At 46.9% G+C, this 24050-nt stretch overlaps 1 long non-coding RNA gene across 30 annotated transcripts in view; it reads left to right on the forward strand.

The window, feature by feature from the left end:
- The first annotated feature begins 1327 nt into the window (after window positions 1-1327).
- LOC109684445 (uncharacterized) overlaps window positions 1328-24050 on the forward strand; it is a 141642-nt gene continuing 118919 nt past the window's right edge. For 5 of the 30 annotated variants that reach the window (XR_012450593.1, XR_012450582.1, XR_012450596.1 and 2 more), the window contains exons 1-3: window positions 1333-2976; window positions 6991-7045; window positions 22777-22824. This is a non-coding gene — a long non-coding RNA (uncharacterized lncRNA). The other 25 variants (XR_012450599.1, XR_012450581.1, XR_012450585.1 and 22 more) reach the window with 17 other exon arrangements.

Consider the following 24050-nt stretch of genomic DNA (forward strand, 5'->3'; position numbering starts at 1 on the left):
CTGCAATCAACTATGTCAGAAACTTAATACGAAATATCTAAAGCTGTCTTAAGAAATAGTAGCATGAGTGTATTACTTTTTAAATATGTGAAAATACCCAAAGTGACTGCCCCTAAAAAGCTGGGCTTGGGAAGTCAGAACCAGAGGATGGCTTTTTCTTTAGGACACTTTTAGTTGTGTTTTACTTTGATTAAAAAGTACTAATAAAAATAAAACTAAATTAAAAAACAAACAAAAAAAGATTTATTTTATCCTGCTGGGGGAGGCAAAGCTACAAAACAAGACTTACTATTTCAATTCTTCACAGTTTGGCACATGTGAGTTTCGAAAGATCAATGAGCATCAGGGAGAATATTCTATATGACATGAAAGTGCTTCTGGTGGACATGTGTTTTCTTTGGGAAACACCACCTCCTCCATTCCATCAGCAGATCTTTGAGGTTGTCTTTCATGAACTCCACTGTCCTTAGCCACAGGTGTGGACATTTCACACAGGTTAGGCCACAAACAAAATTCTATTTCTTGAGCAACATGTTTGGGGTAGAATGGAGCTGACCCCCCAAGAGATCAATAAGAATTCTTGCCTGAGCTGGGTGCAGTCATTCATGTCTGTAATCCCAGCTACTTGAGAGGCTGAGATAGGAGAACTGAGAGTTCAAAGCTAGCCGGAGCACATAGCAAGAACTCTATTTTTAAAAAATCCTGGGGTAGAGGTGTGGTTCCAGCAGTACAGCACCTGTCTAGCAAGCATGACGTCCTGAGTTTGAACCCCAGTATCATCCTTTCCCCGCCCCGAGAAGAAATCCTTTCCTGGATTAACATGTGCACAGAAGACTGGGGTTGCCAAGCTCAGATGGTGTGCGCAGAGGGGCACAGCTGTTTGTAGTCAGGTTCTCAATTGCAAGTGATTTAAGCAGAAATTTATTAAAAGGTAAGTGAGTAGCAGACACAATCCCGGGACGACTGAAGAATCGGTGCTGTGTTCAACAACTGGGAATATGTCCCCAAATCATGTCTGAGGATGAGCCCACTGAGGACTGTGTTGCCATCATGGCTGTACGCGAAGCTCCCCAGTCCCCAGGGCTGACCCTGAGGACGGACCTGGACATCACCACAGAGCTGCTGCGGCCAAGGACTGTGAGCTTCCTGGGGAGAAGTCCACATCTCTGCTTCTGCCTGGCCTCCCCCTTCCCCTGCTTTATAATTCCAAATTTAGGAAGGCTGCGTCTGGGCTATCTGCCTGAGCCCCAGCTGCAAAGGAGTTTGGGAAATGGGGCATCTGACATTTCAGCTTCTATCTGGGAGGGGCATGTGCCCCACAGACTTATGAGGTAGGAAATTCCCCAGATGTACAGAGCAGTTCCAGATGCTCTAGAGCAAGAGTGACGGGTACCACCTTCCCCGTTTGTGGGAGACGGAACTGCAGAATAGAGCCAGCACGCAGGTGGAAGAAAACCCCCCAAGTGACCAGATGGCATTATGTGCTGGACCTTTTCTTCTGGCCTGTTTATGTAAACTGATGAATTCCTCTTTTGGCTAAAGTTACAAACTTCCTTTTGAGTTGAGCGTCTGTCACTTGTAAACAAGACACTCCTACCTTATATGGTGCTGCTTTCATTATTAGTGTTGCAATCATAGCTCTGCTTCTTTATTGGGGCATTTTTCCAGAGTCTCTCAGCATGTTGGTACACGGACAGGCCCGAGTGAGGAGGGAGAGAATTACCCTGCCTGTCAGCTGACCTTGAAGACGAGCCAGCCTCTGCCCTGGCCTGGGTAAAGTTTGAGGTCCCCAGAGTCACTCCAACTTTGCCGGCCGCTCCTGTGTCTCAAAGAATGTTATTCTCGGCTGAACAGATCATGACGGCCAGGCTCTGTGCTGACTGATGGCAGGGTTGAGCTGTCTGCTTTGTCTCTATTGTTTGTGGACTTGTACAGGGAGCCATTTGTAAGCACACGGTCAGGGTTGAATCCTTTCCCACCAGGAGCTGGCAGAGATGCTCTGGCTCCGGGGAATGAGCTCTCCGGTGCAGGACACATCCCAAGGATTTATCCTCTGCAGGAATGAACATCTGGCACTGTCCTCTCATTGTTCAGAGGGGAAGGGTCATCAGCTTGTCCCCTCCACTCAAGCACCCCTGGCTTCCCTCTTCGTGGGTTTGTCCCAGTCACAAAGTGACACCCCATCACGTGGAGCAGAGGCCCAGTTATGGGGTCTAGGCTCTCCTGCCTGTCTGTCTGATTGAATTCCCTTCTCTGATAGCCCAGGTGACCAAGGCCTTTTGGAGTTAGCCCAGGAGAACAACTGAGAGGTCAACTGTTCCAAGCAATGGAGGAATGAGAAGTCAAGTGTCTTCTTAGCATCCAAAAGGCATCCATTCTTCTCGCTGGACTGAGACACACCTGTGGAGATAGTGCAGCTGTCCTCTGATGTTACCGGGAGGCTGCACTACAGATGCTGCAACTCTGGTACTTTTTGGGTTTGTGAAAACCACCGCTCTGCCCAAAGCACCCTTTCCTAGAGAGCTCTTCCAAGTTCCAGATTGCCAAGAGCTGGTAAACAGGCAGAACAGGAAAGACCTGGGATGGTCAGGCAGAGGGGGAGAACCTAGTTTGGAGGCTGACCTCTCCTCACCTGCTAGCCCCTGAGATGGGCTGGGCACCTGACTCTCCTGCCCTTCAGCTGGTGAAGCAAAGGCTGTCAGACACAGTAGATTTCACCGGCATCCTTTGTCGTTCAGAGGACCTGAGGCCAGAGGAATCTAATCCGGTGTCAGCATACAAACTTAGACTCTACATCCTCCTTCTGCTTTAGGATTTGGGACCTGTCTATCTACCGAGGAAATAGCGGGAGAGCTGAATGATGACGCATCTTTAACTTTCCTAACAGCAATGTAGATGGCATTTGATGTCCTTGAAGCTGCCAGACTCTGGAGTGTGTCATCCTTTTCTCTTTGAACCTGGAGTTGTGAGTAACTGGTGAGTGGGGTTGTGGTCGGCATGTGGTGAAGGCCCTTGGGCAGGTTTTAAATGACCACTCAGGTCCTCAAGGCCTTTCCTTCTCCTCTAAACAGTTCGCACATGGACCCGACTGGGAACAGGTAAATGAGCTGCTTCCTTCGCCTTGTTTTCCTCTCTTGCCTGTGAAATCCATTCTTTCTCTGGCTAAGGAAGGAAGTGATGTAATTGTTCTGTGTGGAAAACAATGCAGAGCTTTGGTGTCCCTGCCAAGGACACCTGCCAGGGCTCGTTTTAATTGTGAGTAATGGTTTGGGCCGTGATGTGAAGAAGCATCAGAGAAAGGGAAAAAAAAAAAAAAGAACAGCGTTCAGAATATTGTGCTGCGTCTGACTCATGTTCTGGAAAGAACGCTGAGCTAGGTTTTATGCTTAGGCCTGTGACGGTGTCACAGGAGCAGCTTTGCCATATAAGCACATGGAGCCCGTGTGTACGGCTTCCCTTGACAAGGTCCAAGCAAAAGCATCTGAAAACCACGGGAGCAGCCCTAGCCTTCGGGTAAAGTTCGGTGTCAGTCGTGCAGCATCCTCCACGAGGACCAAAGTTATGTAAGCTGGATGTTAGCACCACTTATATTTAGCTGCTGTGTACAAGTTTATGGCTTAGCTTTCATGTATTTGACAAATCTCACATTTTATAGAAAGGCTGTGACTAGTTCTCACGGCGTGTGCTGGGAAGGGAATGAGGCCGGTGCAAGTTGTCCCCTGTGAGAAGGCTGGGAACAGAGGCTTTTTATTTTTTTCAGATTGGAGTCTGAATCATGCAAACCAGGAGCCATGTCCTCAAGTGGCCGCTGCTGGGAGAGTGAGGGGAGGCAGGGAAGGGCTACAAAGCAGACTCCACATGGGGCATTGGTTAGTCCTGTCTGCTGATGTTAAAAGTAACAGACAAGTGTAGGAAAGCACGAAAAGAGGTGAAAAATAACCTAGTGTCTCACTCCCTAGAGATAACTCCTGCAAGGGTCCCGGTCTTTTTCCATGCGTTTGTGTGCTCATAAGCATATATTGTAATACACTCCTGCAGTGAAAGTGCCTCACACTTTCCCTTGCTTTTAACTCCAGCAAACAAGTCTTAGTGTCTTAGTTCACATACGGTCGGCCTGTTCTGAACATCAGACGGATTTGTAGAAATGTATATTATGCTAACTTTTATTGTGTTTGTTTGGATATCATTGAGGTTGAACCTTTTTTTCACATTTATGGCCATTTATGTAATCCTTCCTTGGTGACTTGCCTCCTTCTGTGGCCAGGAGCGACAATGAATTCATCCTGATTGACTTGACAGATTGCTCCCTGCTAAAAATATTAACTCCTTATAGCTTGGAAAAAGGCTCTTCAGTTGTTCTCTTTCACGTTTCTTTTCAAGCAGTCTCAAGTTGTTTTTTCTTTGTCTCTGTCTGCTTTGATGCCCAGCAAAGCCTCTGGGCTTCAACATCAGACACTAATTTTTTACGAGGTTTTCCTCTTGTTCTTCCATGATCAACGCTCCGTCTAGCCCCCTCTTAGGCCTTGGGTTTCCTCAGCTGTGTGACGTGTAGCGTGGTTTTTGTCTGTGCCTGAGTGTCTGGAGTACTGTTTCTGTTTTGAATTGACGTTTGTCTTTTCTTGCACTGTTCCCAGCCTGCTTAAACTGCTCTGATTTTGCAGTAGGGCCACATTACCCATTGCAGAAAGCCGCCCATTCTTCTTTAGAATTGGCTTAGCTGTTTATATCAGTTTATCTTTTCTGATAAACTTGAAAATCGTTTTGTCAAATTTTGTTTGGAAAGTTTCTCTTTCGAGAACATCCTGTGGCTTTCTGTTCATCCTTGATTTTTTTTTTTCTCCTTGATATTTTTTTAAAAATCAGTTTGGGATGAAAATAAAACAATAGCTAATAATTTCCCATTCCACAGGTTGCTTGTGCACTCTTGAGCTGTTCTCAGCACTTTTAGCAGAACTGTTTCTATCGGAATAATATTAAATTGGGAGTTTTAAAAGATTTTTTTATCAGATGTAGCAAAAATGCTCAGATATTTAAAGCTCTCTAAAATTTGTGTTTACTGAAAAATTTTAGGAACTTTTTATCTTTTGATCCTGGCATAAACAATCAGAAAGTGAAAGTAAACTTTCTGTTAACAGATCCATCCCTTGTTACAAAACCACTGATGATTATGGTTTTATTTTTTACTCAGTCAAATGCATTCAAATGAATCACGGCATCCATTGGCTTTAGTTAACAGAGATGACCAGAGCAGCTTTTTCTTGATGCTCCACTCAGGGTAGAAACGCTGGGTTCAGACCCAGTTGCCTTGATTACCAAGCAACCGCTGCTCAGCCCAGCTTGTCTCCAATGATGGAGGGGAAGTGGTGCTGCCCCTTCCACAGCCTCAGCAGGGCGCACGTCAGACCAAGTTAAATGAAGTGAATGTGGTCTTGCATACCCTTAAAGGTCACTGTGGAGAATTAAAAAATGAGAATCCATTGAGAATTCACCACTGGCGACAAGAGGAACAGGAAATGCCCCAATCGACACTTGCTGATGGGGATTAATGGCAGGAAATGACCTGGAAGCTTAGCTCCCAAGAAGTATAAACAACTTTCCCTGCGGGCTGAAGGCAGATAACTCTGAACAAAGGCAAGTGTAAGTGAACTTTAATGGGAGTGAGAAGAGAATGGAATAGTGGGCCTGTTCCAGCCATGACCCATGGGAACTCTAATCAAATAGCAAAGGCGTCACTGTGTGCCCACCACCCCACTCCTAACCAAGAGTTCCCGGTGGCCACAGATAAGTCAAGCCAGTGAGCATTTAGTATTTAGCACTAATGCATAAAGCTGTATATTTCCGCATCCATCTAAAATTACTATTTTAAAAAGTAACCTTTGCATTCTTCTGGATTTATCAATATATGTTAAGACTCTTTGATGTGAGCACACGCAGACATGTAAATTATTATTTATGTCTGGCCCATGAATTACACAGTAGAGATCATCAAATGATGGGGTGATTGCAATGGCTCTTTTAGAATGGTTATTTTACATTTTAGAATTATTTATGAAATGCAAAAATACCAATATTCTTCAAATGCCACTTCCCTTTTGTTGAGTCAAAGGAGAAGTGGTTGAACAACTCCTGGTTAGCATGTTACCATAAATTAGAAAAACTTGATTTCATTGCATAGTTGCTTAATTAAAGCAATCATACCTAAATATATGTTGGTGTTTATGATACAGCCTGAAGAATTATCTCAGTTCTGATTCACAATAGCCAAGTTATGGAATCAGCCTAGGTGCCTGCCCATCAATAGATGAATGGATGGATAAAGAAAATGTGGCATCTACACTCTGGAGTATTATTCAGCAAAAAAAAAGAATGAAACTATGTCAAGTCAAGGAAAATGACGGAACTGGAGCTCATCATGTTAAGCCAAATAAGCCAGACTCAGAAAGACACATAGCTTGTTTCCTCTCCTATGCTGGATTTAGATCTAAAAAACAGAAAGGACATGAATGTAAAAGAGGATGGGGGAGGAGGAAAACAGACGATGAGAAGACTGTGATCGAAGTATTTTGTATGCGTGTTTGAAAATGTCATAACCCGTTTAAAAACTTTTTTCAAGAAAGAGTAATGGAGGAAGTGATTACGACCAAAGTACATTATTTGTTTATATGGAACCATCACGATGAAATTCCTCATTTTGTGCAACTAACATATGCTAATAAAAATGATTTTTAAAAAGAATTCTGCCAGTTCTGAGTAATCAAAGGCCCTGAATGTTTTCTCTTCTCATTTAACATGGAGTTTGGAGGCGATCACGAGCAAATCTAGTCGTTGGCTGTATCAATGGGTTCTCTCCGGGAGGGGGCGGAGTGGGTGGTAAGGGAGGGGGTGGGGGCAGGGGGGAGAAATGACCCAAGCGTTGTATGCACATAGGAATAATAAAACAGTTAAAAAAAATACAGAAAAAAAATGGGTTCTCTCCGCTCCGCATTTCAGGTGCTGGGAAGGACTGTCATCTCCCTTACTGGCCACAAACATCATTTTTTAAAATGTAAGTATTTCCCTTTATTTCTCTGTTTTGAGGAAGAAGTGCCCAGGAGACTTCCTTTCACATGTCATTGGCCAGACCTGGGCCATGCGCACACGCCTACACTGGTCATTGGCAAGGGGAATAAAATGACCATGTGGGTTTTGACCAATCAGGGTTCACACTCTGCGTCACATGGGGAAGGTGTGACCTTGCAAACAGCATGGGGATTCCACCAGCAAGGAAGAAGGGGGCTGAGACCTCCACAGGGCTGTTAAACCACAGCCAGTACTAAAGCATAATTCCAATATAGCATGTGTGCAAACCAGTTCTAAATTTTAAATAAAAGAGAAAAGCTAGGGCCTGGTGGCTGGTGCCTGAGCCTGGCACTGTGGAGGCTGAGGCAGGAAACCCACTTGCGCCCAGGATTTCCTGGCCAGCCTGGACGGCACAGCAAGACCCCAACCCCATGTCCAAAAAAAGGTGTGTGTGACTTACTAAATTTATATCTTTCTGCTGTACCATTAAAATTTGTGTTGGTTTGTAAAATCACAATCCTTACATAGTCTTGAAAGTTCAAACTTCTAATCCAAGTTTAACTTTTTTTTTTTTTTTAGTGGTATGGAGTTTGAACTCAGGTCTTCACATCTGTTAGACAAGTGTGCTACCACTTGAGCCACACCACAAACCCTCCTTGATTTAGTTATTTTTCAGACAGGGTCTTGAGTTTCTCCTGGGCTGGCTCACCCACAGTCCTCCTACTTATGCCTCCCATAGCTGGGATGACAGGCATGCACCATCACAACCAGCTTTTGTTGTTGTTGTTGTTGAGATGGGGTCTCATTAATGTTTTACCAGGTCTGGCGGCAATCCTTCTGACCTCTGCCTCCCAAAAAGCTAGGAATGCAGACATGAGCCACCACTCCCAGCTTCAAGTTTAACTTTGAAGAGATTGTGTTTTCATTAGGCAAATTAAGTGAGTGTTGATATAGATGTGCTTTTTAAGGATGCCCCAAAACCTTAAATGTACACTTGTTCTTTTATGGTTGAGCACTTGTTAGGACCCGGAATCCTATTCCCCCGAGAGACAGAGAGCCAGGCGTGAATGCAATCAACAAAGCAGAGTTTATTGGACTGGCTAGCCAGGGTCGAGCTCCCACACGGACACGCAGGACCGGTTAGGAAAGCAAGACCCTGAGCCTCTTAGGGGGAAATCTTATATAGACTGCAGTGGCGTGCATATTTTTGTTATCAACATTAGACAAGCAGGCAGAGCACATCCTGCACGTACTTCACATCTTGCTCGTACCTCACATCTTGCTCGTATCTCACATCTTGCTCGTATCTCACATCTTGCATTCCTCACATTCTATATGCCCTAACTGAGCCCTGCCTCATTGCTTATCTTATCTACATGGGATGTTTGGTACTGGTTTCTCCAACAAGGGGGTTGGGGCCCGCTGAGACCTCATATTCCTTTCATTCCCCCCTTTCTTATGGCCTAAATTGAGGAATCATCCTCGAGAGGATGAAGAGCCTGATATTGTTGGCGGAGGACCAGAAGTTGGATAGTATTAATTCGACTTTTGACAAAAGTCATAAGTCGGTTTAGAATCCAGGGTCCTATGGTAACAAGTAATAGGATGATTATTATTGGCCCTGCCAGTGCAGATAAAAGGGTAGCCAACCATGGGGACTGGTTAAACCAAGACTCGAACCAGCTTTCCCCTGCCTCTTTTTCTCGTTTTCTTTGTTCCAGGCTCTTTCGGAGTTTAGACATGGAGTCACGAACAACTCCGGTATGGTCAGCGTAAAAACAACATTCTTCCCCTAGAGCAACGCATAGTCCCCCTTTTTGGAGGAACAACAAGTCCAGACCTCGTCGGTTTTGAAGTACTACCTCAGACAGGGAAGTGAGGGATTTTTCTAGGTGGCTAATGGAGGTTTCTATTCTCTCTATGTCTTCATCTATGGCTGCGCGCAGTGAAGACATCCCTTTATGTTGAGTAGCCAGGGAGGCTATGCCGGTCCCTGCCCCAGCCACCCCTAGGCTAAGTAGGGTAGCAATGGTTAGTGTAGAAATAGGCTCTCTCTTCTTTCTCTCACCTGTTCCTATATTCCAGTATGAATATAGACTTTCCTCCGAATGATAGAGGATGCGGGGCAGCACAACCACTATAACACAGAATTCTTTAGAGCTGTTAAACACCTTAGTTGATAGGCATGGGGTGAGTCCGGACTGCGAGCATAGCCACCACCCATGGTCCTTTGGAATTACCCATTTAATAGCATTTCCCCAGGTAGAACTGGCGTTAATAACAGTACATAAGTCCCGTCTGTTCTTTGGCACTTTTCCTAAGCAGGTTCCTTGGCCGTTTACCTGCTGTATGGTCAGACCTCTCTTACGGTCTCCCCAGGAACATTGACTAGGGTTTTCCTCAGATGAGGTATCGTGAGTGGTGTTTAGCCCTATTGCCTCATAGAATGGGGGCCTCACATCATAACATAACCAACAGGAGTTAGTCATGTTAGGGTTGGTGTGGTTTAACGTCAGGAAGGCAGCACCCACTAGCTCCCAGAGGGGGTCTTTAGATGCGGTCATGAGACTGGGCCTCACCAGGGGAGGGCTGGTTTCTGATGGTCTTGGAGTTGTAACATTAGCCCGAGCTATGGTTGAGGGAAGGTGGTGAGTTGTGGAAGGTTGGGGAGATGGCTTTACATTGGGCGGCCTAAGTACCTTATTGGGGCCTACTGCTGTGGACGGTGGCCCTATGGGCTCAATTTTTAATCTGACCACTATGGTCGAGCCAGCATGTCCACCATATTTATAAAATACAAGTCCCCATACCTTACCTTGTATCCACCCAGGGGTGTCCTTCTTGCCAGTTTCAGTGAAAGTGACCTTGATTCTATCTAGATCCGTGGGCTGGCATTTATGGGTGGGTATTGGAATTCTGTGCCCCCTTAATATCCCATTTACAAAGGCAAATTTGACTAGGTCTGATTTTGATATCCCCCATTTCCATTCACTATCATTGGATGTGACACATGCCCATGACCTACAGAAGGAGTATTGTATCCCCCCACATTCCTGGTTCTTTTTGTGGCCGGGGCAGGCATAAAACCCATAACGTCGGGCTGACTCCGGGGCAGTAGACTTGTAGGCAGGATTGATGTCTCTGAAGCAGAACTGAAGCTCCGGCCACCAAGTTCCTATGGGGGCAGTGCGAGTAGTCTCGTTGAGGGTGGTATGAGTCTCCCCATCGGTGAGTATCCAGGTTTGCTTATAGGGCTGGTGAGGGTTGGTTTCTGCGAGGCTCCCGCTCTGGGCATTGAGCAAGATTAGAGCGATCAGCCACCCCATCCGTGGCTGCTCCTGAAGGCTCTGCATGTTCCCGGGGCCACAAAAGCTTTAGCTTTAATGGGTTGTCTGGGTGCCGCCGTACAGTCCACTCCTTGACCCCTTCTTGTTTTTGATGATTGGCTCGACGCACGTGGGAGTGGTGGATCCAAGGTCCGATGCCATCAACCTTGAGGGCGGTAGGGGTAGTAAACAGTACAACATAAGGTCCTTTCCATCTAGGCTCTAGGGTTTTGGACTGATGCCTTTTAACCCATACCATGTCACCCGGGACTATGCCATGTTCCGGAGCCGGGTCCCTCTTAACAGCGTGGTATGCTTGAATTAAGGGCCAAATCCGTTGTTGCACTTTAGCTAAAGCCTGCAACATGGTCAGGTAATTTGGGGCCAGATCACCTAGTTCTGGGCTTAAGGTCCTCTGAATGATGGGGGGTGGAGCCCCATACAGGATCTCAAAGGGAGTTAGCCCATGGACATAGGGGGAGTTCCGGACTCGGAAGATGGCCAAGGGAAGGAGCGTCACCCAATCACCGCCAGTCTCCAGGGCCAATTTGGCTAAAGTCTCCTTTAGTGTCCTATTCATCCTTTCTACTTGCCCTGAGCTCTGGGGGTTATATTCACAATGTAGCTTCCAATTGGCCCCCATAGTCTGGGCTAGTCCCTGCAGGACCTTACCAACAAAAGCCGGACCGTTATCTGACCCAATTGCCTCGGGCACCCCATATCTGGGTATGATTTCCTCTAGCAAAGCCTTTGCCACTACCTGACTCGTCTCCTTCTTTGTAGGAAAAGCCTCCACCCAGCCTGAAAAGGTATCTATGAATACCAGCAAATATTTGTACCCAAACTTTCCCGGTTTTACCTCAGTAAAATCCACTTCCCAACTTCTTCCCGGAGCCCTCCCCCGTTCCCGAGTACCTGTATGGTGCCCCTCCCTTCGTCCTGGTTTCATGATTGTGCAGCTGGCACAATCTTCCACAATTTGGCGGACTGCTATGGTCTGGTTCGGAAATCGGAGCTGCGCAGATGTCAACAAGTCTAGTAATTTTCTCCGCCCCAAATGGGTGGACTTATGTAAGTTAGCCAACAGGAATCGTCCGAGTTTTTCAGGCAGAATTAACTTGCCTTCCAAGTCGCTTTTCCATCCATCTTCCCCTTCTCTAAAGGGGGAGTGGGCTCTCATCCAAGTGAAATCCTCTGTGGAGTATTCTGGTCGGGGGGGTAGCGGAGGGAGCTCTGGGACCGGCACGTCTATCGCCGCAACCGTGGAAGGTTGCCCTGTCTCCATGGGAGGACTCACCATTGCTACTCTCTTTGCTTCTTGATCTGCTCTGTTGTTACCGACAGCTTCCGGCGTCTTGGCAGACTGGTGGCCTGGGACATACATCACTGCCACTGCCTTCGGTTTTTCCACTGCCATTAATAGACGCTGGACTTCGGCTAGGTTCTTTAGATGTTTTCCTTCTGCTGTGCGGAATCCTCTTTCGCGATAGATGGCCCCGTGGACATGGATGGTACCGAAAGCATAGCGGCTATCGGTGTAGATATTGACTCGCTTTCCTTTTGCCCTCTCCAGGGCCTCTGCCAAGGCAATTAATTCCGCTTTTTGGGCTGATGTTCCGGGTGGGAGGGCGCTGCTCCATACCGTATTTCCTTCTTGGTCGACTACAGCTGCCCCTGCCCTTCGGGTTCCATCTTGAAAAAAACTGCTTCCATCCGTGTACCAGTTTAATTTGCAGCTGGACAGGGGGGTATCCTTTAGGTCAGCCCGTACCTGTGTAACTTCGGAGAGGAATTCTTTGCAGTTATGGACAGGTGTCTGCAGTTCCGGGTTAGGCAACAAGGTGGCAGGGTTCAGGATTACGGGATCTGTGAATGTGATCCGAGGGGAATCCAACAAGAGCCCCTGGTAGTGGGTGAGCCTGGCATTCGTCATCCATTTCCCAGGGGGTTGTTTAAGGATTCCCTCCACCGGGTGAGGGGCCGTTACCCAGAGGGCCTGTCCAAAGGTTAGTTTATCGGCTTCTCTCACCAGCACGGCAATGGCCGCTATGATGCGGAGGCAGGGGGGCCATCCTGCCGCTACTGCGTCTAATTTCTTGGAAAAGTATGCCACTGGTCTCTTCCAGGGACCTAGCTGTTGGGTCAAGACTCCTTTGGCTACCCCCTTTTTCTCATCTACAAACAGAGTGAATGGTCTTGTAGGATCTGGCAAGGCTAAGGCAGGGGCCTGCAAAAGAGCGTCTTTTAGCTGATCAAAGGCCTGTTGTTCTCTCTCTCCCCAACTCCAATCTGGAGCTTCTTTGGTGGCCTCATATAGGGGTCTGGCTATTTCCGCAAATCCTGGAATCCAGAGTCTACAGAACCCCGCGGAGCCCAGGAATTCTCTCACCCCCCTAGTGGATGTCGGGGATGGGATAGCCAGAATAGTCTGTTTCATGGCATCAGTCAGCCACCTTGCCCCATCTGCAATCCGATAACCCAAATACGTCACTGACCTTTTACAGATGTGAGTTTTCTTGGCACTTGCCCGATACCCCAGCTCACCTAATTCCGTTAGCAGGTGTTCAGTAGCCTTGATGCACTCTTCTCGGGTTTCTGCCGCTAACAGTAAGTCATCAACATACTGTAATAGAGTGACTCGTGGGTGGCTCCGACGAAAAGGTTCCAGGTCCTGGCTCAGGGCCTCATTAAACAGGGTGGGAGAGTTTTTAAATCCTTGCGGCAGTCTGGTCCAAGTGAGCTGTCCGGATTGGCCCCCATCTTCTTGCCATTCGAAAGCAAATAGCGGCTGACTAATTTCTGACAATGGAATGCTGAAGAAAGCATCTTTCAAATCAAGGGTTGTATACCATACTTGCGAGGGGGGTAGGTGGCTGAGCAAGGTATAGGGATTTGGAACGGTGGGATGAATGTCCTCCGTCCGCTCGTTTACCTTTCGTAGGTCTTGCACAGGCCTATAGTCCCCGCTTCCCGGCTTTCGGACGGGGAGCAGAGGAGTATTCCAGGCAGACTGACAAGGTCGCAGTACTCCTTCCTTTATTAGCCTGTGGATATGAGGGGCTATGCCTCTTCGGGCCTCCTCAGGCATAGGATACTGTTTCACCCGAATGGGGAGAGCAGAAGCCTTCAATTGTATAACTACGGGCGGGAGGTGTTTGGCGAGGCCGGTTCCCGCAGTCTCCGCCCAGGCCGTGGGAAATCTTTTTACCCAATGAGTCATGTCCCCTCCTGGTTCCTGTTGACTCTCAAACAGACGATGCTCGTCAGCCAATGATAGGGACAAGACATGAATCGGGCTCCCTTCTCGATCAGTCACAATTATTCCATCTGGTTCAAAATGGATATGGGCCCCTATTTTGGTGAGTAGGTCCCGTCCGAGCAGGGGAGCGGGGCTCTCAGGGACGACCAAGAAGGAGTGTGTGACCTGGTGTTTTCCTAAGTTCACCTTTCTTTTGGTAGTCCATGTACATAACTGCGTACCGGTGGCCCCCTGAACAACACTTGTTCGTGCCTTGTTCAAAGGTCCATGTGCCTTGTTTAAAACCGAATATTGGGCGCCGGTATCCACCATGAACCCCATCGGCTTCCCCTCCACATGCATTGTTACCCAGGACTCGGGGAGGGGGTCTGAGCCCCGTCTCCTTCAGTCCTCTTCTCCGGCTAGTAGGACTCTGGCCTGCTCTACTGCTCGTTCCCTTTCCCTGTTTTCCCCCGGTCTCCTTCCAAACCCTCTTCTTCCCTTTAACTTAGGACATTCTCTCTTCCAATGCCCCGTTTCCTTACAGTAAAAACAGTGTTCCTTATCCGGGGTCCTGGCGTGGCCCCCTCCTCTGGGTTGGTCCCGGACACCCGCTAGGAAAATACGAGCCATTTCTCTCTGTTGCTTTCGGTTTTCCTTAGCCTGGAACTCCCGGTCCTCCTTTCTCAATTTCTCCTGGGCTTCCCTGTCTTCCTTTCTCTGTCTTTCCTCCCTTTCTTCTGGAGTTTCCCTAGCGGTAAAAACCTTTTCTGCTACCTGTAGCATTTCCCTTATAGTCATCTCCCCTAAGTTTTCCTGTTTATTGAGTTTTCTCCTAATGTCTGGGGCTGCCTGATTAATGAATGAGAGTACCACAGCAGACCGGTGGAGGTCCGCCTCAGGGTCAATCGGGGTGTACTGACGGTATGCCTCATAGAGGCGCTCTAAGAAACCGGCTGGGCTTTCGTTTTCCCCTTGAATGACTGCTTTTACTTTTGCAAAATTGGTGGGCCTTCTAGCGGCCGCTCGGAGACCGGCCATCAGAGTCTGGCGGTAGATCCGAAGACGCTCCCTACCTTCTGCGGTCCCGAAATCCCAATCAGGCCGGCGTAGGGGAAAAGCCTCGTCTATGGCCGGTTGGAGAGTTGTGGGTCTCCCATTATCCCCCAAGACATTCTTCCTCGCTTCGTTGAGGATGCGCTCTCGTTCCTCCGTCGTAAAAAGAGTATTGAGCAGCTGATGACAGTCATCCCAAGTGGGGCGGTGTGTATGCATGATGGACTCCAGGAGATCTATGAGACACTTGGGGTCTTCAGAAAAGGGCGGGTTCTGTGTCCTCCAGTTATATAGATCACTGGAGGAGAAGGGCCAGTACTGAAACTGTTGCCCTCCTCCCGGTCCCCCTTGGCCCACCATCCGGACTGGAAGTGTAGGGACAGTTTCCTCCCCCTGTGTTGATGAGGGGGGCCCATCTTCCCCCTCCCTTTCCCGGATCCCTCGGGGGCGAAGTCTTCGACCCATTCCTCCTCCTGCTGCCAGTCCTGTTGAGGAGGATGAGGAAATTTCCTCCTCCGGGGCACTGGCTTGGCCAGGGGGAGTCACGTATGGAGGCGGCCGATCTTCCTCTGCCCCTGCGAGGGATGGGTAAAGGGGGGAACTCTCTGGTAAGACCGGAGATGGTGAAGGAGATGCCCTAATTTGAGGACCGGTCAAGGTGGGAAGAGGAAGTTTTTCCTCCTCCTTTATGACCAAGGCGGGCGTGACTGGGGTTTTAGCCCCGGGGGCCGAACTGGAGGGGTGGGTCAGAAAAACTGTTAACCAAGGGGGAGGGTTCCTCACCAGATCCTCCCAAACCAAAATGTAAGAAACTTGGTCTGGATGGCCTCGATTGTCTGGCTGAAAAATGACTGCTTTAACCTTAGTGATCAGGTCTAGGGAGAGGGAACCTTGAATGGGCCACCCGACTCCAAAGGTGGGCCACTCTGCAGAACAAAAGGTGTCGAACTTACCTTTCTTGATGACCAGACCCGCATTTAAGGCCCTTTCTTTAACTTCTGGAAAGTGAGAAAGGATCAGAGACTTTGGGGTTGTTTGTCCCTGTCCCATTGTGGAAGGAGACTCAAACACCAAGAGAGATAGAACAAAAAGGGTAAAGGCAACAATAATTCCACACACACACAACACTCTCCAGCACTCGCTCGGACCGGTCCTTCTCTCACACTGGTGCGCACCCCATTCAACCTCCTCACCGTCCAACTGGGATATCAGGCCGAAAGGCGTCCACTTGACGGGTGGTCGGTCGACTAGCTCAATTAGTTCTTCACCTGGCGCCAGGGTTCCTAAAATGCTCGAGCCCAAATGAGAGGAAAGCCTCTCCCAATAGGACCCTGTGGTCCTCCTTGCGAGATTCCCAGAATGAATCTCCCTGGGGATTGGCCGAATCCCTGCCGCGGCCCAAATGGAACACTCAAGTTCCTCCAAATGAGGGTCTGGGATCCCCTCCCAACGCCTAGGACTTGGGATCGCCCCTGCTTTCTCGCAGGCAGGTTCTGTCTCTCGAGAAAATGAAATCTCGGTGGGACCTCCAAATGTTAGGACCCGGAATCCTATTCCCCCGAGAGACAGAGAGCCAGGCGTGAATGCAATCAACAAAGCAGAGTTTATTGGACTGGCTAGCCAGGGTCGAGCTCCCACACGGACACGCAGGACCGGTTAGGAAAGCAAGACCCTGAGCCTCTTAGGGGGAAATCTTATATAGACTGCAGTGGCGTGCATATTTTTGTTATCAACATTAGACAAGCAGGCAGAGCACATCCTGCACGTACTTCACATCTTGCTCGTACCTCACATCTTGCTCGTATCTCACATCTTGCTCGTATCTCACATCTTGCATTCCTCACATTCTATATGCCCTAACTGAGCCCTGCCTCATTGCTTATCTTATCTACATGGGATGTTTGGTACTGGTTTCTCCAACAAGGGGGTTGGGGCCCGCTGAGACCTCATATTCCTTTCACACTTCTCTCGCTAAGCAGTCAAATTGCCCCGGTGGGAGGTAAACCATCTCACAAGCGATGGCGTCAAGAGTTGCAGAGAGCACAGTCTTGCTCCTTTTCCTACTATGAAACAAAGTTCCATCCATGGAAGGGTAGAAACGCTCATCCGTAAGAAACCCAGATTTAAGGGGCATTGGCCTGGAGTTCAAACCCAATCGCACTAGCCCAGTTGTTCCTGCCTCATGGCTCCAGAGTAAAGAATACTCCCTTTGTTTGCAATCTGACAGCGTGAGCAGAGCTTTGCAAGATAGATTGCTTGCAAGGGAAGAGAGAAATACGACTTAACATGACATCCTCCCCCAGCCAGTTCCTTTTTGGCTTACTTGGTTGTTCATTGGGATGTTTCTGCATTTTAAAGACATTTCTTTTCAAACGGGAGTGGCCCATTCTCATTTCTGTCTCTCAGCATCTGAGAATTGACTTGATCCCAGGCAGACACTCGTCAGATTTTCCTGTAGTGGGATTTGGCCATCAAAGCTAAAAGTCAGTCCGATAGAGAGCCAGCGGTGACTGTAACTTCAGGGATGGTGTCACAGGAGCAAGGCGAGCCCCACACAGCCTGGGCCTTGGCCAGGTTGGGTTGCAACCAAGGTTTTGTATGTTGAGTAAGACTGAATCACCTTTAATCCCTTTTGCATTTCCTCGTCCCCTCTCTCTGGGCTTTCCTGCTTCCATCCTTTTCATCCTTTCCCTTCTATCAAAATGTGATCTCAGCAAAGGAACACAATAAACCCAAGGACATTCAGAGGGCGCCAACCACTATGAGGATACAGACACACTTGCATCAATCTCCCTCGAATTGCAACTCGGACAAATCTCTTTTTTTTTTTAATTTTTATTTTTTTATTATTCATATGTACATACAAGGCTTGGGTCATTTCTCCCCCCCTGCTCCCACCTCCTCCCTCTCCCCCCACCCCCTCAATACCCAGCAGAATCTATTTTGTCCTCATCTCTAATTTTGTTGTAGAGAGAGTATAGGCAATAATAGGAAGGAACAAGGGTTTTTGCTGGTTGAGATAAGGATAGCTATACAGGGAGTTGACTCACATTGATTTCCTGTGTGTGGGTGTTACCTTCTAGGTTAATTCTTCTTGATCTCACCTTTTCTCTAGTACCTGGTCCCCTTCTCCTATTGGCCTCAGTTGCTTTTAAGGTATCTGCTTTAGTTTCTCTGCATTGAGGGCAACAAATGCTAGCTAGTTTTTTAGGTGTCTTACCTATCCTCACCCCTCCCTTGTGTGCTCTCGCTTTTATCATGTGCGCAAAGTCCAATCCCCTTGTTGTGTTTGCCCTTGATCTAATGTCCACATATGAGGGAGAACATATGATTTTTGGTCTTTTGGGCCAGGCTAACCTCACTCAGAATGATGTTCTCCAATTCCATCCATTTACCAGCGAATGATAACATTTCGTTCTTCTTCATGGCTGCATAAAATTCCATTGTGTATAGATACCACATTTTCTTAATCCATTCATCGGACAAATCTCTTAAGTCAAAGGACACACATGTAATTGTGGCCTTGTTTTCAACAGAAGCCAGTAAGAAAGGCTTTCTTTTGGGGGGATTGATTCTTCCTAAGAGCCTTAACGTCCTCCCATATGCTCAGGTGGCTTCTTCCTGTAAGAGGGGGCTACAATGACGAAAGCAGATTTGGGAGAAGTGACAGAGCTGAAGTGAAGGTTCAAATCCATCTGATCAATGGCAAACCAGCTGGCCACCTCCTGGTCTGGAGGCACTGACATACTGACTATGGGAACATTATACTGTCGTACTAGAACCAATATTCTGGAACCTGCGCTGGCCTTCTGACCTCAGTGAACTAGACTATTGAGAATATATTTGAAATTAAGAATATTTTTAAAAATTTCAGTCCATATTTATGTGCTACCTACCTACAGCCAAAGCAAAGAACAAGCAACTTAACATGAAAATATTTCAGGTAATAAAATACTAAAGCCATTAACAAGAAGAAAAAAAAAGATTCAAGAAATAAGAAATTAGAGTAGGTTAAATGTCTGAAAATATTTCTATTAAACTATACTTTGGAGCATACAACTTAATGTTGACCTTAGAATCAAGAATCCATTAGGCTTAAAAAAAAATCCTAGCTCTCAATCGAGGAAGGAATCTATCTTGTAGGGTTTTATATGGGGGAAAACAAAGCAACCCAGAAGACAAGAGCAGTTATTACTGAGGAGTCATTTGAGTCAGGCGTAGACAGCTCTTGGAGATTATTTGAGGTTGGGGAGAGATTTGTGGTGAGCTGTAATCGTTTTTTTTCCTGATCAATTCAATTTCTGATGATTTAGGACTCTCAAGTTTCTAGGAGGCAGCTCGTTCTTTTGTAGAATCTTCAAGGATATACCTTGTGGAGAGCCGGGAAAGGTGGTCACTGTAGTAAAAAGACTTTGTAAGTCTCTGAATCTTTTCTGAGATCTCCAAAGACAAAGATAACATCCAGCAAATTAGGTAGAATAAGATCAGCGCTGCTCTTGCTGTGTTGTCTTTATCCAGGGAAAAGCATATTGCAGCTCCAAAGCCAGCTCAAGAAAAAAGGGCACCACGTTCAGGTGTCTGAGAGCCAGTCGGGGCCGTGGTGAGGCAGTGCAACACAAAGCCCTTTTCACCAGCTGCCTGAGCGGCTCAGATGGCTGCTATGGTTGGAGATAAGTTGGATTTATGGGAGGGGTCTCCCCAAAGGGTCCAGCACACAATCCTCTCTCCTACTCAAACAGGAAACCTCATTCATCTGCGAACAACACCCAGGAGAAAATGACGTTGAAGATGCTATCTGTGAAAAGGCTTTGTTCACTGCTGAAAGAAACCATTTGTTTCCATGGAGGTGGCGGAGCACACCTTGTGTACCTCCTTTCTGGAAGGCCGCTGCCTGGACTTTCTCCTCCATAGCACCTGACACTGCTACTTCTGCCAGGACCCATTAGTGCCGTCTCAATGGCTCCCTCTGCCATTAGAAAGAATTTACCATTAATGAGGGGTCCAACTCAGGAGACAACTGGGAAAGAAACCTCCTCCATCAAAGATGTAGATGTTTATTCTTTCCATTCTGATGAAATCACAATGCATTCATCATGGCATCCAACCTATTTAATGTTTGCTGATTGCATTAACCATATGTCTGCTGTCCAGTACAACTCTGAGTCAGTCCAGGCCAGACTGGTTCAAATGAACTTCCCTGTCCCCATTATCACCTTCCTATTGGATCCTCATCTATGAGTACTCTAGGTATTCTTGCTTTCAGGTTGGAGGTCCTCAGGTTCCTGCACTGGTTCTCATTCCAGAGTGCATAGTCTTTATGGGGTGTTTGCTAAATGGGTGGGGGCAGCATTTGGGGTATCTCAACCAGATTGTAGCAGGGAAGGCTCAGGGATGCTAAGCCTCCTGCAAGGTAAGCCCAAATTAGGAAATATTACCAGATACCTATCTCTCAGTCCTGGTTGGCCGCTCTGAGGAATCCTACCTAACTCCATCTGAAGCAAATCTCCTGCCACACTATCAGCTGGTTGCCACCAGGCAACTGACAAAGTGGCAGTTTTGAGATGCAGTGGGATCCCTTATTTGAGTCAAAAGTTATGGATTCAAGTCTCACTCTACCACTTCCTAGTGGCGTGATCTCTGCTGATGGTTTATCTGCCATAAGCCTCAGTTTCCATGTTGGAAAAAGGAAGGAATAAACGCCTACCTCACCCAGCAGCGGGCACTGAAATAGGTGAGTGTGCAGTTGCTTTGCGAATAAGAAACTCTGATCTCCTGATGCCTGTTACCTCACCATGGCCTGCTGCCTCTGCTGTCTGAGCACTGGGGATAAATAGGCCTAAGCCTGGTCCCCAGATGGTCAGAGAAGGGAGCTTTGGTCTCTGAAACCTGCATTTGTTTGTTAGTTCAGGGATGACAACTTCTCTCCCATTTCAAGGGTGTATAGGACACAAACTTTCAAGGATGCACGTGACAGATGTCAGGTATTCATTTCTCTAGAAAGAAGATCCCAGGGAAGTTACAAGCTGCTGATGCGGAGTCTCGAGCCCTTCAGCCATAGAGATTCAGGACAGAGAACTTTCAAAGAAGTTGGGAGAAAGACCTAACTGCGCTGCCCGCTAAGGGAAGCGGGGGTCACATGGGGCTGGAAGCTGTTGGGGCGCTCTGCCAAGAGAAGAATCACAAAGCCTTTGGAAGTTTGTGGGTTGGAATCTTTGTTTAAAGATCCAAACAACTAGAGGCTTCTCAGTAACTTCTCAGTCCTTCCAAGGCCCTGGGTAATGAATGGGTGGCGGGAAGAGGAGGAAGGGGGTGGTGGTGCCCCGTGTGGAGAGCAGAGAATGGTGTCTTTATGGCGTCTTTGTGGATCAGAGCAGATGCATGAACCCCACATGAGATGGAGGGGGGCAACACGGATTTCCATTAATCCCAGAGCCATTGCTACTTTCAATAAATCCGGTAACATGTATTTGAACTAATATGAAAGTTTTGGCATTTTAACCATTCTATCTTTTGCCTATGCTGGTGCATTTATAAAAAATAAATGGGGAGGGCCCTCAAATTATCGGCTTGATTTAATTGACAAAGTAACTGTTACTCATTTTTATTTAAACTATCTACGCTTACTGTAGAAAATGTAGATAAGCAAAAATAAGAACATTTCATAGTTCCACCACAGAGAGATAACCATGATTAACACTTTGGTGCATTTCCTCCAGATATTATTTTTCTTCATTTAAAAAATAACAGATGATATCATGTTTTGTATAATTTTTTAATATACTATACTGTTTGTATCTTTCTATTTTGGCTGAATTTGCCACTTGGCAATGGTTTGTTATCTGCTGAATTTAGAGGGGACTTCCAGGTGGGGTGGGTGGTGGAAGGGTCAGGGGCTGGGTTGGGCCAGGGGCCAGGAGCCAGTGCTCAATGTGTTCCATAAACCCGGAGATCTGATTCATATCCTCTCGGTGACCAGGAAGGTGGCTGTTCTTGATGAGAGGCCAAGCAACACTGTGCCAAGGGAAAAGGTTACATCTGCTAGAAAACAATGCATGATGTCCTCATGGCTGAACCTAGACACTAAGCTCTGCCCCCTAGCACGGTCAGCAGTAGAAGCAGGACTTCCCAAATCTTTTTGAAAGATGTTGCTTAGTCAGGTGTGGTGGCACATGCCTGTAATCCCAGCATTCAGGAGGCTGCGTCAGCAGGATCAAAAATTAAGGCCAGCTTGGGATACATAGCAAGATTCTGTCTCAAAAAAAAAAAAAGGTATTGATTGTATTAGTGCTTTTGATGTTGTAGAAAAGCAGCACACACCACTTGATTCACAAATCACAAGGAGCTGGGTTGACTTTTTTATAGTTATGCTTCAATCTTCGGGGGTTTCGTCTTGTTCTGTTGTAGAGACTGAGTCTTGTTGTGTTGCACAGGCTGATCTCAAACTCCTGGGCTTCGGAGTGATTCTTCTGCCTCAGCCTCCCAAACACCTGGGGCCACAGGCACCTGCCACCAGGTGCTCTTTATTTAGAAAAATCCTACCAACCAGGAATTTGTATCACTAACTTTTTGGTGTCACTATTTCTTAAAGAAAAGTGTGGTCACTATGTTTTGCATCTTCTCCCCACCCCAGTGGGACCTCCCATTGTCCCCAAGGCAACGGCTAATCAACATCACAGCACAAGGATGCCTGACAGTCCCTGAAGGATCTGATAATGAAAAGGAACTCTCATCGCTGAGCACTGAGGTTATTTCCAGTTTCAGGCATGTGTTCAAATAATGTTTACATATTAAGAACAAACTAAAAGCCAGCATGGTGGTGCTACCTGTGATTCCCAGCCCTTGAGAGGCAGAGGCAGGACAGTCACGAACTGAGGCCAGTCCGGGCAGGTGATAGTGAGTTCAAGACCTGCCTGAGCTACACAGAGAGACCCCATTTCCAAAACCAAATCGCTAACACAAAATAAATCAAATAATTGTAGAACTGGTAAACAAAATCATAATTAATGAGTACCATGGCAACTCATTTCTGAGGTGGAGCATGGGCAGGCTCTGTCTGAAGGATGCAGTTTAAGTTTCACCTCTTGTTTTAAACTGTAGGAAACTGACAGACAACAGGGCTAAACTGCTTCTCCAATCACATAACAAGTAAGTAATTAAACCTATAGTCTCCAACTTCCCGTCTTATGCCCTTTATCTGGTTAATATTTAAAGCCAATATTCTTAGATCAAAAAATATAAGTAGAGCTGGGGATGTAGCTCAGTGGTAGAGGACTTGACTAGCATGTGTGAAACTGCATGTGCGCTCCAGTTCTGCAAAAGGAAAAAAAAGAATATAAAAAAAAATAAGAAAAGAAAAATATAGGACTGCTGCAACAATTCCATCATTCTATCTGATGTTTATAGAAATATATTTTTATTATTCAAATATATTTCCATTTATTTTTTAAATGATGTCCTGAGAAGGTGTCATGTGTGTTTGCTATCATCAACCTACACTGTTCTAAACTTTTTCTTTCTTTTGTTGCAATGGGGTTTGAAATTAGGCTTCATGCTTGCTAGACAGGTGCTCTACCCCTTGAACCATTCCACCAGCCCTGTTTTAAATCTTTTAAATTCATGCTGCCCAGTTTTTGCCGAGGCATCTGACCTGTTGCTTGTGGTATGCCACCTCCTGCCATTTGGGTTCTGTTTCTATGAACACTTGCTGCGTCCTCATTGCTTTGAGCCAGAGTCTCCTGCTCACCGTGCTGACTAAGACCCAGACCATTCCTGCATCAGTAAAAGGCCTGCTGTTTTTCCACGAGGCTTGCAGTAGTCTGTCTCCTGCGTGTCCTGAGTCACGGCATCTGCTCTCTTTGACTTTGCAATTTTGAATTCCATTATTGTAACCTTCAAAGTGGTCCCCATCACCACACCAGTGTGAAGCCGAAACAGATGCAGTGACACAATGCCACGGGCTTTATTCCCGTTCTGTGCTCAACCTATTGTGTGCTGGTTGTCACGCACACTCTCCTGCCCCTCCCTTGTCGTTATGAGTCTTTTTGACTTCTCCTTTCCCATCACCGTGGTATCTATAAGGACTTCCCACTCTAGGAGAATGATTTACAGGCTATGAAAAAGAGTCAGAGCTACAATGCTCTATTATTCAATAGAAGCAGGACGAACAAAATAGCTATTAGGTGATGTTCTGCGCACATCACCTATCGGTGGTTCAGAGTTCCTCCGTTTGTAATGACTCCATGCTGACAGAGGACCACAAATCAGATCAGAGAGTGTGATTTAGCTTCTTTGATGTAGGATCCGATAGGGCTTCAGAGGCACCAGCCATGCTTTTCCGTCTTGCTTGTTCAGACTCGCATAATAGAACGTCA

The sequence above is a fragment of the Castor canadensis genome, chromosome 8 (genome assembly GCF_047511655.1).
Source record: "Castor canadensis chromosome 8, mCasCan1.hap1v2, whole genome shotgun sequence".
Lineage (NCBI taxonomy): Eukaryota > Metazoa > Chordata > Mammalia > Rodentia > Castoridae > Castor > Castor canadensis.